At 36.8% G+C, this 13,590-nt stretch overlaps 1 non-coding gene across 1 annotated transcript; it reads right to left on the reverse strand.

The window, feature by feature from the left end:
• Positions 1–267: 267 nt before the first annotated feature.
• LOC121211707 (small nucleolar RNA R71) lies at positions 268–374 on the reverse strand. Its single transcript, XR_005906926.1, has one exon. It is a non-coding gene; the product is annotated as a small nucleolar RNA R71 (small nucleolar RNA).
• Between the last annotated feature and the right edge of the window lie 13,216 nt (positions 375–13,590).

Genomic DNA, 13,590 nt, shown 5'->3' on the forward strand with positions numbered 1-13,590 from the left:
ATGGTTAAGATGATCCGAAACAATCTGCAATTTAGGCGCACTATGATGGAGGATCCTAATCAACATTTAAAATGATTTCTTTAACTCTGAGATACTTTTAAATATAACAGGATCACTGATGACGCTATTCATTTCTGGTTGTTTCCCTTCTCATTAATTAGCAATGCATTTTCTTGGTTAGACTCGTAGGCACCAGTATCTATAAAAACATGGGATGAATTTGCTAGAAAATTCTTACAAAAGTTCTTCCCGATTAGCAAAGTAGTTTTTCTGAGACAAGAGATTGTTGTCTTTAGATAGATGGTGGAAGAAGGTTTTTATGAGGCGTGGGAATGTTTCAAAATGTTGATTCAAAAATGCCCACACCGTGGATTTCCTAAGTGGATGCGATTCCAAGTATTCTATAATGGGTTGGATGCAAATGTATGATATGGATTAGATAGAGTAGTAAGAAGAGCCCTTATGAAAAGAACATATGAGGATGCATATGAAATCGTTGAGAACATGGCAATAAACTCTATCTATGGTAAAACCTATCCAAGAGGATGATAAGTATCAACAGTTAGTGGATAGACTCAATCGTACCAAATTTGTTTCTACACTATCTATGCATTGAAGAGACAATCCACTTTTCCACTATATCACCAATCCGACTGAGGATGTAAATTACGTCAGGAATAGGGGTGGAAACCCTTATTCGAATACATATACTCCCGGCTGGAGAGATCACCTAAATCTAAGATAGGGGAAACCAAGAGCATGTAATAATCTAAATCAACTTAAAAACACTAATTACCAACCTTTTATTTGTAGGAACCCAAGGATAGGGTCAAACCATATGACCTTACTGCATGTAGTCAACGATTGGATAAAATTTAGGGGGAGATGCTGTAATATCCCGAATTAGGGCCTAATCGGAATAGTGGTTTCGTGACCATAAATCCGAGATAGAAATAATTATTTTATAATTATTTTTAGGTTTATGATATGATTGCATGATTGTGTGAAAATTTCGTGATGAAATTCTATGCCTAAAGTGCTTAAATTGAAAGTAGGGACTAAATCGAATAAGTTGCAAAACTTGCATTCTAGAAGTTTTTAGTATGAAATTGTTTTGGAATATTAATGAGGAGGTCTTAAATAGCAATTTGACCAATTTTAAGTTCATGGACAAAATTAGGACATGGAAGGAATTTTTGGAAAGTTTAGTAGTAAGGGTATTTTGGTCATTTAGTTATTAAAATGAATTAAAAACAAAATTAAAAGCCAATTTTTGTCCATCTTCTTCATTAGGCCGAAATTTCAAGGGTTCTCCATAGCTAGGGTTTGTTTCAAGCTTCCAAGCTCCATAGTAAGTGATTCCAAGCCCCGTTTTTAATGATTTTTACGATTTTGAGATCTTGGTAACTCGATAAAGCTTATGTTAGCAATAATTTAACCTAGGGTTTATATTTGGAAAAATACCCATAGGTGAAATTTGTGTATTTTGATGTTTTATGATAGAATATGAAGTTTTAAATTATGTTAGACAACTTGTACTACTCGATTTTAAGCAAAAACGAGTAAAAAGGCTTAATCGGTAAAAATACCTAATAGTCACAAGTACATGTTAGAGTGAGAATTTGATGTTGCCATAGAAGAGAAAAGTAATCAGCATGTTGTAAAACATAAGAATAAGGAATAAATTTTAATCCCGAGCCTAGGGGCAAAAATGTAAATATGCAAAAGTTTAGGGGTAAAATTGTAATTTTGCCAAAATTTGAGTTAAGGATTAATTTGATAATGTGAGTATTAAATAAGCTAAATGTGTTATTTTAGATCAAGAAAGACATGGAATCGACCTCAATCGAGGAAAAGAAAAGATTGTGGACTAAATTGCAAAATCTTTGTATTTTGGTACCAAGGTAAGTTCATGTGTAAATAATGTATCATAATGGTTATTTTTAAGTTATTGATGTTAATTATATGTTATGCTGAATTTTATTATGAAATGTATGCTTTGTGGTTAATTTCAAATAATATGTAAATTATGTGAACTACTTGTTAAATATAATTGTTTCCGAGTATTGATTTCGGCATTCTACGGAAGACGACAAGGATAAGTGTTCGAGGAAAAATCCCGTTTGAATCTTAGGAATAGATTAGGATACAAGTGACATGTCACTAGGATGATTGAGCATCCGAACTCGTTGAGTTGAGTCCGAGTTCACTTATGGATGCGAATGTCCAAACTCGTTGAGTTGAGTCTGAGTTCGTGAGATGTAACTAGGCATCTGAACTCGTTGAGTTGAGTCCGAGTTCACTTATGGATGCGAACGCCTGAGCTCGTTGAGTTGAGTCCGAGTTCGCTTATGGGCGGGTTACATGATTGCTTGATTGCATATATGGCACTTATGTGCAAGTTATCCATGTATCCGAATTATATTCCGATGTGTTCAACGGGTAAAGTTCTATTCAATGGAGGAATATTCGAGATGTAAAGAGAAGTATTGGTGAGTGATGTGAAATGGTTATTTTGGACAGGTATGTATTTAACCCTCGGGTTGAGTATTGATACAACCACGATAAGGTAATAAGATGATGAAAAATGATTAAAAATGTGATATGTGTTTTAGTGATACATGCTAATGTTGATTGGTATGACTGTTTGTTATGTTACTTATTATTTGCATATGAACTTACTAAGCATTTATGCTTACTCCCTCCTTCTTACTCATTGTAGTTTTGGACAAGCCAGCTCAGGAGTCGGGATAGGTCGAAGGCTCAGTCACACTATCCGGAAGACTTTTGGTAATGGCTTGTAAATTTAAGTATGGCATGTATAGCAATATACTTTTTTTGTGTAAATGATCTTATGGTATGGTGATGGAATGGTTGAGGAAATGCTTGATAATGATAAATTATGAAAATATTTAGTTTAGCTTATATTTGATGTTAAGGAAAATTATTAAGATACTTAGTGCATAAAAACTCATAAAAGGGATGAAATTTGCCATAAACAGAATACTGCAGCAACACTGACGCGAGTTTAAAAATTTACTAAAAATCATAGAAATTGAACTTGGTGATGGAATACATATCAAATTGAAGCTTATGTCTAGTTTCACATGAAACAAATGAAACAGGTAAAGGAATTATATGTTACAAGATATTTGAATTTTAGTGAAACAGGGTCATAGCAGTTTCTGAATCCCCTGTTCGAAATTTAGAAATTCACCATAAATTTTAAAGATATAATTAGGTAGTGTATATTATATTCTCAGAATCCTTATTGAGTCTAGTTTCATTATAAACAAACCTCATAGTCATATGGATTTTTTACAGAGAGAAATGTGGTTCGTAGTAAACAGAGGTCAGACCAGTCAAGTCCTGAAACAGGGGTAAATTTAACTAATAAACTGTACTAATTGGCCCAACCAAAAATTCTAGAAAAAATTAGTAGATAGGTATATGAGTCTATATTTAGGGAAAATTTACGGATCTTGATTTCGAGTTTCGTAACTCGAGATATGATTTTTCTTGTGACTGTGATGCAAGTACCTTAAAAGCTGTGAATGTAGAAATAAATAATCCAAAGTTCTAAATATGTTAAATTAAGCTTAGTAACACCTCATACTCGACTCCGGCGACGGTCTCGGGCGTGGGGGCGTTACATTTAGTGGTATTAGAGCAGGTTTAGTCGGTTCTCGGAGTACGTGTTGTATGTACGGATTTTGCTATACATGCCATATGTATGAATTGTGATAGTGTGACGACTTCTGACCTTTTTAAATGATTTTTATATAGTAAATGGATCCCGATCCAGCTGTGGCAGATGAAGTAGAGAGTAATGCGCCAGCTCCGGCTGAAGGGGCAGCGCCGGCTGAAAACCCACCTCCTATTGTTGGTCAGGGAGGAGGAGAAAGGGATCGGGAAGCCTTTCTCCAAATGATGAGTGCATGGTACTCTGAGTTCGTTCGTACGAACCCAAATGTACGACCTCCCCCACCTCTCCCAATTCCTCAACCTGTACCCCCGATGCCTCAAGGTATGGATATGATAAAATTTCACAGAACCCCCGTTGATAGAATTCGTAAACAATGGGCTAAAGAATTTAGAGCAAATATTGATGATGATGCAGAGAAAGCAGAGTTCTGGCTTGAAAATTCTATCCGGGTATTTGATGAATTATCTTGTACACCTGAAGAATGTTTGAAATGTGCTACATCTTTGTTGAGAGATTCAGCCTATAATTGGTGGAAGACTTTGATTTCGGTGGTATCGAAAGAGAGGGTAACCTGGGAATTCTTTCAAGAAGAGTTTCGGAAGAAATATATTAGTGAAAGGTTTATTGATCAGAAATGTAAAGAGTTTCTTGAGCTGAAGCAAGGTAATATGACAGTCTCAGAATATGTAAGAGAGTTTGTTCGATTGAGTAAGTATGCTAGGGAATATATTCCTACAGAAGCCAAGATGTGCCGACGATTTGAAGACGGGCTCAACGAAGACATTAAAGTATTTGTCGGGATCCTTGAACTAAAAGAAATGGTAGTACTGGTTGATCGAGCTTGCAAGGCTGAAGAACTACTTAAAGAAAAGAAAAAGGTAGAGGCTGAGACTAGAAATTGGAAGAAAAGACCGATGAGTAGTTCATTTTCACAGCAACCTAGAAAGTCAAGGAATATGAATCCTAGTTCCCAAGCTTCAGCTGGACAATCATATGGGAATTATAAGAAGCAAAATGTGGGTCCTAAATCTCAGAATACTTCTGCAGCCAGTGTAGGGAACTCGAGATTTGTTAAACCCGAGTGCCAGCGATGTGGTAGAAATCATTTTGGTTCGTGTAGAGCAAATGAATGTTTTCGATGTGGTTCTCCGGATCATTTTATTAGAGACTGCCCAGAGAGAGCTGAGAAAGAAAAATTTCAGAATGTAAAAGCTAGTGGTGCAGACTCGAGGGGAAGGTATCCAAGAAAAGTTGAAAGTGAAACAAGCAGTAAGAATGTAGCCAGGGATGCACCGGTTATACCTGAAGGAAGGGCTCCGGCTAGAACTTATGCTATTAAAGCGCGTGAAGATGCTTCCTCACCTGATGTGATTACCGGTACATTTTCTCTCTATAATGTTAATGTTATTGCTTTGATTGATCCCGGTTCTACTCATTCATATGTGTGCATGAAATTGGTGTCTAGTATGAATATACCTGTTGAGAACACAGAATTTATGATTAGAGTGTCGAATCTGTTAGGCAAATGTGTGACTGTTGATAAAGTATGTAAGAAATGTCCTTTAATGATTCGGGATCATTACTTTCCGGCCGACTTGATGTTGTTGCCGTTTGATGAGTTTGATGTTATTTTGGGTATGGATTGGTTGACATTGCATGATGCTAAAATAAATTGCAAAGAAAAGGTTATAGAATTAAAGTGTGAAAATGGTGAAACTCTGTGGGTTGAATCAGATAAATCAGAGGCATTGCCTAGTGTGATTTCTTCAATGTCGGCTCAAAGATATCTGAGAAAGGGTTATGAAGCTTATTTGGCGTATGTAATTAATACAAAAGAAGTTGAAAAGAAAGTTGAATCAGTGCCGGTTGTGTGTGAATTTGCGGACGTATTTCCAGAAGAATTACCGGGTTTGCCTCCAGTCAGGGAAGTAGAATTTGGTATTGATTTGATACCGGGAACAGCTCTGATTTCGATTGCTCCGTATAGAATGGCACCAGCAGAGTTGAAGGAATTAAAGTCGCAGTTGCAAGAGTTGACTGATAAAGGTTTTGTGAGACCGAGTTTTTCACCTTGGGGTGCTCCCGTGTTATTTGTGAAAAAGAATGATGGTTCTATGAGGTTGTGTGTTGATTATCAGCAGTTAAACAAGGTGACAATCAAAAACAAGTATCCGTTGCCAAGAATTGATGATTTGTTTGATCAGCTAAAAGGAGCGACATGGTTTTCAAAGATTGACTTGAGATCTGGGTATTACCAACTGCGGGTAAAGGAGTCGGATGTGCCTAAAACTGCTTTTAGAACAAGGTACGGTCATTATGAATTTTAGTTATGCCATTCGGGTTGACAAATGCTCCTGCTGTGTTTATGGATTTAATGAATCACATATTTCGGCCATACTTGGACAGATTTGTTGTGGTGTTTATAGATGATATTTTAATTTATTCAAAAGATGAGACAGAGCATGCTGAGCATTTGAGGATAGTTTTGCAAACTTTGAGAGATAAGCAGCTGTATGCTAAGTTTAGTAAAAGTGAATTTTGGCTCTGGGAAGTTGGATTTTTGGGTCATATTGTTTCAGGTGATGGTATACGGGGTTGATCCTAGTAAAATTTCAGCCATTGTTGATTGGAAACCACCGAAAAACGTAACTGAAGTTAGAAGTTTCTTGGGGCTAGCTGGGTATTATCGGCGGTTTGTAAATGGATTTTCTATAATTGCTGCTCCTATGACTAGACTACTCCGAAAGGATGTTAAATTTGAATGGACGGAAGAATGTCAACAGAGTTTTGAAGAATTGAAAAAGTTATTAACTGAAGCACCAGTGTTGGTACAACCCGAATTAGGTAAAGAATTTGTGGTGTATAGTGATGCTTCTCTAAATGGTTTGGCGTGTGTACTCATGCAAGAAGGAAAAGTGGTGGCTTATGCTTCGAGGCAGTTAAAACCTCATGAGAGGAATTATCCTACTCACGATTTGGAATTGGCTGCAATGGTGTTTGCTTTGAAGATTTGGCGACATTATTTGTATGGTGAAAAGTGCCGAGTATATACCGATCACAAAAGTCTTAAATACTTGATGTCACAAAAAGACTTGAATTTGAGACAGCAAAGATGGTTGGAGTTATTGAAAGATTATGAGCTTGTTATTGATTATCATCCGGGAAAAGCGAATGTGGTTGCCGATGCTTTAAGTAAAAAGTTGTTGTTTGCTTTGAGAGTTATGAACACTCAGTTGAAAATGTCAGATGACGGTTCGATTCTAGCAGAGTTAAGAGCAAGACCGATGTTTTTACAAGAGATTTCTGAAACTCAGAAAAATGATCAAAATTTGCTAGCCAAAAGAAAACAGTGTGAAGCTGATACGGGATCAGATTTCAGAATTGGTTCTGATGGGTGCTTAATGTTTAAAGATCGGATTTGTGTACCGAAGAATGAGGAATTGATTCAAAAGATCCTACAGGAAGCACATAGTGGTTATTTCTCGATTCATCCGGGTAGTACGAAAATGTATAATGACTTGAAGAAAATGTATTGGTGGAATGGAATGAAAAGAGATATATCAGAGTTTGTGTCCAAATGCTTAATTTGTCAACAGGTGAAAGCTGAACACCAAGTACCTTCAGGATTACTCCAGCCTATTATGGTTCCTGAATGGAAATGGGATCGGATTACTATGGATTTTGTTTTAGGATTGCCATTGACTCCAGGAAAGAAAGATGCCATCTGGGTAATAGTTGACAGATTAACTAAGTCGGCTCATTTTATCCCGGTACGTACGGATTATTCTCTTAACAAGTTGGCTGAACTGTATATTAGAGAAATTGTTAGATTACACGGAATACCATTATCGATTATTTTAGATAGAGATCCAAGGTTTACCTCGCGGTTTTGGCAAAAGTTGCAAGATGCGTTAGGTACGAAGTTAAATTTCAGTACTGCTTTTCATCCACAAGCTGATGGACAATCAGAAAGAATAATTCAGATTCTTGAAGATATGCTTAGATGTTGTGTATTGGAATTTCAAGGAAGTTGGGAAAGATACTTACCGTTGGTGGAATTTGCTTACAATAATAGTTATCAGACGAGCTTGAAAATGGCACCTTATGAAGCATTATATGGTCGTAAGTGTCGAATGCCATTGTATTGGACTGAACTCAAGGAAAATCAGATTTATGGAGTTGATCTAATAAAAGAAACTGAAGAAAAAGTGAAGATAATTCGAGATTGTTTGAAAGCTGCTTCAGATAGACAGAAATCTTATGCAGACCTAAAGCAAAAGGACATTGAATTTCAAGTTGGTGATAAAGTATTTTTAAAGGTGACTCCGTGGAAGAAAGTCCTTAGATTTGGACGGAAGGGCAAATTAAGTCCGCGTTTTGTTGGGCCGTATGAAGTAATTGAAAAAGTTGGACCGGTAGCATATCGGCTAGCATTACGACCTGAATTAGAGAAGATTCATGATGTGTTCCACGTATCTATGTTACGTCGGTATCGTTCGGATCCTTCACATGTAGTTTCACCGACAGAAATTGAACTACAACCAGATATGACCTACGAAGAAGAACCGATTAAGATTTTAGCTCGAGAGGTCAAACAACTAAGGAATAAAAATGTTGCACTTGTGAAGGTGTTGTGGCAAAGGCATGGAGTAGAAGAAGCTACATGGGAATCCGAAGAAACTATGGGAAATCAATACCCACATCTGTTTACCGGTAAGATTTTCGAGGACGAAAATCCTTAAAGGGGGGGAGAGTTGTAATATCCCGAATTAGGGCCTAATCGGAATAGTGGTTTCGTGACCATAAATTCGAGATAGAAATAATTATTTTATAATTATTTTTAGGTTTATGATATGATTGCATGATTGTGTGAAAATTTCGTGATGAAATTCTATGCCTAAAGTGCTTAAATTGAAAGTAGGGACTAAATCGAATAAGTTGCAAAACTTGCATTCTAGAAGTTTTTAGTATGAAATTGTTTTGGAATATTAATGAGGAGGTCTTAAATAGCAATTTGACCAATTTTAAGTTCATGGACAAAATTAGGACATGGAAGGAATTTTTGGAAAGTTTAGTAGTAAGGGTATTTTGGTCATTTAGTTATTAAAATGAATTAAAAACAAAATTAAAAGCCAATTTTTGTCCATCTTCTTCATTAGGCCGAAATTTCAAGGGTTCTGCATAGCTAGGGTTTGTTTCAAGCTTCCAAGCTCCATAGTAAGTGATTCCAAGTCCCATTTTTAATGATTTTTACGATTTTGAGATCTCGGTAACTCGATAAAGCTTATGTTAGCAATAATTTAACCTAGGGTTTATATTTGGAAAAATACCCATAGGTGAAATTTGTTTATTTTGATGTTTTATGATAGAATATGAAGTTTTAAATTATGTTAGACAACTTGTACTACTCGATTTTAAGCAAAAACGAGTAAAAAGGCTTAATCGGTAAAAATACCTAATAGTCACAAGTACATGTTAGAGTGAGAATTTGATGTTGCCATAGAAGAGAAAAGTGATCAGCATGTTGTAAAACATAAGAATAAGGAATAAATTTTAATCCCGAGCTTAGGGGCAAAAATGTAAATATGCAAAAGTTTAGGGGTAAAATTGTAATTTTGCCAAAATTTGAGTTAAGGATTAATTTGATAATGTGAGTATTAAATAAGCTAAATGTGTTATTTTAGATCAAGAAAGACGTGGAATCGACCTCAATCGAGGAAAAGAAAAGATTGTGGACTAAATTGCAAAATCTTTGTATTTTGGTACCAAGGTAAGTTCATGTGTAAATAATGTATCATAATGGTTATTTTTAAGTTATTGATGTTAATTATATGTTATGCTGAATTTTATTATGAAATGTATGCTTTGTGGTTAATTTCAAATAATATGTAAATTATGTGAACTACTTGTTAAATATAATTGTTTCCGAGTATTGATTTCGGCATTCTACGGAAGACGGCAAGGATAAGTGTTCGAGGAAAAATCCCGTTTGAACCTTAGGAATAGATTAGGATACAAGTGACATGTCACTAGGATGATTGAGCATCCGAACTCGTTGAGTTGAGTCCGAGTTCACTTATGGATGCGAATGTCCGAACTCGTTGAGTTGAGTCCGAGTTCGTGAGATGTAACTAGGCATCTGAACTCGTTGAGTTGAGTCCGAGTTCACTTATGGATGCGAACGCCTGAGCTCGTTGAGTTGAGTCCGAGTTCGCTTATGGGCGGGTTACATGATTGCTTGATTGCATATATGGCACTTATGTGCAAGTTATCCATGTATCCGAATTATATTCCGATGTGTTCAACGGGTAAAGTTCTATTCAATGGAGGAATATTCGAGATGTAAAAAGAAGTATTGGTGAGTGATGTGAAATGGTTATTTTGGACAGGTATGTATTTAACCCTCGGGTTGAGTATTGATACAACCACGATAAGGTAATAAGATGATGAAAAATGATTAAAAATGTGATATGTGTTTTAGTGATACATGCTAATGTTGATTGGTATGACTGTTTGTTATGTTACTTATTATTTGCATATGAACTTACTAAGCATTTATGCTTACTCCCTCCTTCTTACTCATTGTAGTTTTGGACAAGCCAGCTCAGGAGTCGGGATATGTGACAGCCCAAAGTTGACCCTAGTCGGGAAGTGGTTTCGGGACCGCTAAACCGAGTCACCGAAATGTTTGAATGTGATACTTATTGTCTAGAATATGTAATTATGAATGTGTGAAAATTTCAAGCTTCAATTTGGTTGATTTCATGTGAATTTAGTCAATAGGACTTATGTGAGAAAATTCTAAAATGTGATAGGTCAATGTGTGAGGACCTATTAGTGCATGTGGACAAAGGGGGGACTTGCATGTCAAATTCCCCCCTACTAGTAGTGGCCGGCCATGACAAGCATGGTAGACCAAGTTTGATGGCCAAGACATGTCATAGACATGTTTTGTTGGTGCATCATGGGTGGAAAAAAATAAAATAATAGGCATGGAAATTAAATAATGAAAAGGAGTATGATGAATACACAAAAAAAAAAGTGTGTAGTTGATTCTTTTCCCCCCCATTGCCGTGAGCTAAAGAAAAGAGAGGAGAAGATATTTGTTCATCCTTTTCTCACCTTCATTTAGCCTAAATTAGAAAGAAAAACAAAGAAAAAATTTTCTCATCCTTTGGTTCATCCTTGGCCAAAAATTTTAAGGAGGAAAGAAGAAGAAAGGTGAAGAGATTCGGCCATGCATGTAGCTAGGCTAAGGTATGTTTGATGATGTTCCATGAGATGCATGCATGTTTTAGTTGTTAGCTTGAGTTCTACCTAGCCCATGGTCTAAATCTTGCTATGTGATGGAATTGGCACTTGACCATGGATGCATCATTCTTGGTTGGTGTTTGATGTTGTGGTGATGAGGCATGAGGATGAGTTAAGATTCGGCCTAGGTGGAGGTTGTGTTAATGCCATTGCATGCAAAATATGAAGCTTGTTAATGATGCATGTGATGATGGCTTGATGATTCTTGAACCTCCTTTTTAGCATTTTTGTGTGAGCACATATGTGCATTGGTTGCTAAATGGAGAAGAATCGGCTAGCAAGATGTGTGCTAAGGCCGAATGTAACTTTGCATGTTAATGAGCAATGCATGTGTTAAATTGATGAAAAGGGGGAGGATGCTTTACTAGTGTGTATATGTGTGTATTAAGTGTTGAAATCGACCCCAAAAATAGACATGCATATTCGGCCAAGGGGAAAGAAATTAGCTAATATGTTGTGTTGATGCATGATTTTTACATGTATGAGACTTTAATGTCTAATGTATAAATATGGGCTAAGTGCCTTGTGTTCATCTTTTTGATGCCTAAATGATGAAATCAATTTATTTGTTTAATTAAGCTCAAGAGCAAAGGGGAAATAAATCCGATAAAGGGAAGGAAAAGTGGTTGAATAGCTAGCGGAATTGTTCGACAACACCCGAGGTAAGTTCTTGAGTAAGAGAGCTTAAATTACGATGTGATTAAATCATGCTCTATGTGTGGTTATTGAGCCGAAGGTGCAGGACAATATGTGCCTTGTGTTTGAGTTTCGCAAATGAAAATGAAATATGAATGTGCCATGAATTATTGTTAGATGTGCATGATTAATTGAATGCTGTCCGGGCTAAGTCCCGAAGGCTTTGTGCTAAGTGAATATATCCGGACTAAGATCCGAAGGCATTTGTGCGAGATACAAATTCCGGGTTAAGCCCCGAAGGCCTTTGTGCGAGATACTAAATCCGGGTTAAGTCCCAAAGGCATTCGTGCGAGTTATTAAATCCGGGTTATGTCCCGAAGGCATTGTGTGAGTTACTAAAACCGGGCTATGTCCCGAAGGCATTTGAACGAGGAGCTATATCCGGTTAAATCCCGAAGGTACGTGATTTGGTAATGAATGGGCTTGCTGTAAAATTCCAGCGAATACTTGAAAAACATCCCAATATGGGGATATGTTACGTATGTGTTGAATTTAATCGAGCCCTTACAAATAAATGTTCGCTCAGTTGATAAACGAGCTACCGGCCTTCGGCTAAGTTAGTCTATTGTGTATGTACATAAGGGTTGTTAATGTTGTGAAGCAAGTGTGATATCGGTAAATTGCGTATTATGAAATATTCCGTTTAGCTAAATGTGTGTTATTCTTTGTTTATGCTGGAATTCCTTGCTCAAAACTTACTAAGCATAAATTGCTTACTCGTTACACTGCTCCTCTGTTTTATAGATTTTTGGTTCTCCAGCTATCGGACTCGGGATCTTGAAGTCGAAGTCGCCCACACTATCAAAGGCTCTTTTGGGTACTATTTTGGTTGAATTTTGATATGGCATGTATAGGACTACCCATTGTTGTTTTCGAGTACTTTATGAAATGTATAAGTGTACAGCCATGCGAAAATGGCTTGTAGAAGTGGAGTATGGCATTAGACCATTCGTGTTTATGAATGTATAGATGGTTTCATGATGTAACTATAGTTGGAGTGGAAGTGTTGAGCAAATGATCAGCCATTGGAATGGCTAAGTATGATCATATGTGGGCATATGTATGACAAGGCCCTAGTTGGTCCATGAGACCCCGAAAATAGGTAAGGTTTACTTTGAAAACAGAGGCTGACAGCAGCAGTGGTGTGGATTGGAAAAATCACAAGAATTCGTAGGAGTGAAATTAAATAGCGAATAAATTATGTAATCGAACCTTGATGAATCTACTTTCATATGAAAGTAACGAAATAATCATATGAACAGTACAGTAAGAGATATTCAGGTTCTTGTGGAACAGGGCCAGAACAGTTTCTGGATTCCCTGTTCCGACTTTGGAAATTCACTATAAATTGACCAGAGATAATTAGGGGTCATACCATATATGTATGGATTCCTCTCTGAGTCTAGTTTCCATAGAAACAAACGGCATCAGTATTGAAGCTCTGTGCAGAGAGATATCCAAGTCGTAATGGGAAAAGGTCAGTGTAGTCGACCCCTGTAACATGGGAGACTTTGACTAATAAACTGTACTAATTGGCCCAACCAAAAATTCTAGAAAAAAAATACATAGGTGGGGACATGAGTCTAGTTTCAGGGAAAAATCACGAAACTGATTTTCGAGTTGTGAAACTCAAGATATGATTTTTAAAGCGACAAGTACGCAGATTAGACAGTGTCTGGAAAATATCTTGATAAGGGGTTTATAGTCTGTTAACACCTCGTGTTCGACTCCGGTGTCGGTCTCGGGTTCGGGGTGTTACAGGATAGGTCGAAGGCCCAGTCACACTATCCAGAAGACTTTTGGTAATGGCTTGTAAATTTAAGTATGGCATGTATAGCAATATACTTTTTTTTGTGTAAATGATCTTATGGTATGGT

Source organism: Gossypium hirsutum, chromosome A12 (assembly GCF_007990345.1).
Source record: "Gossypium hirsutum isolate 1008001.06 chromosome A12, Gossypium_hirsutum_v2.1, whole genome shotgun sequence".
NCBI classification, from domain to species: Eukaryota; Viridiplantae; Streptophyta; class Magnoliopsida; order Malvales; family Malvaceae; genus Gossypium; species Gossypium hirsutum.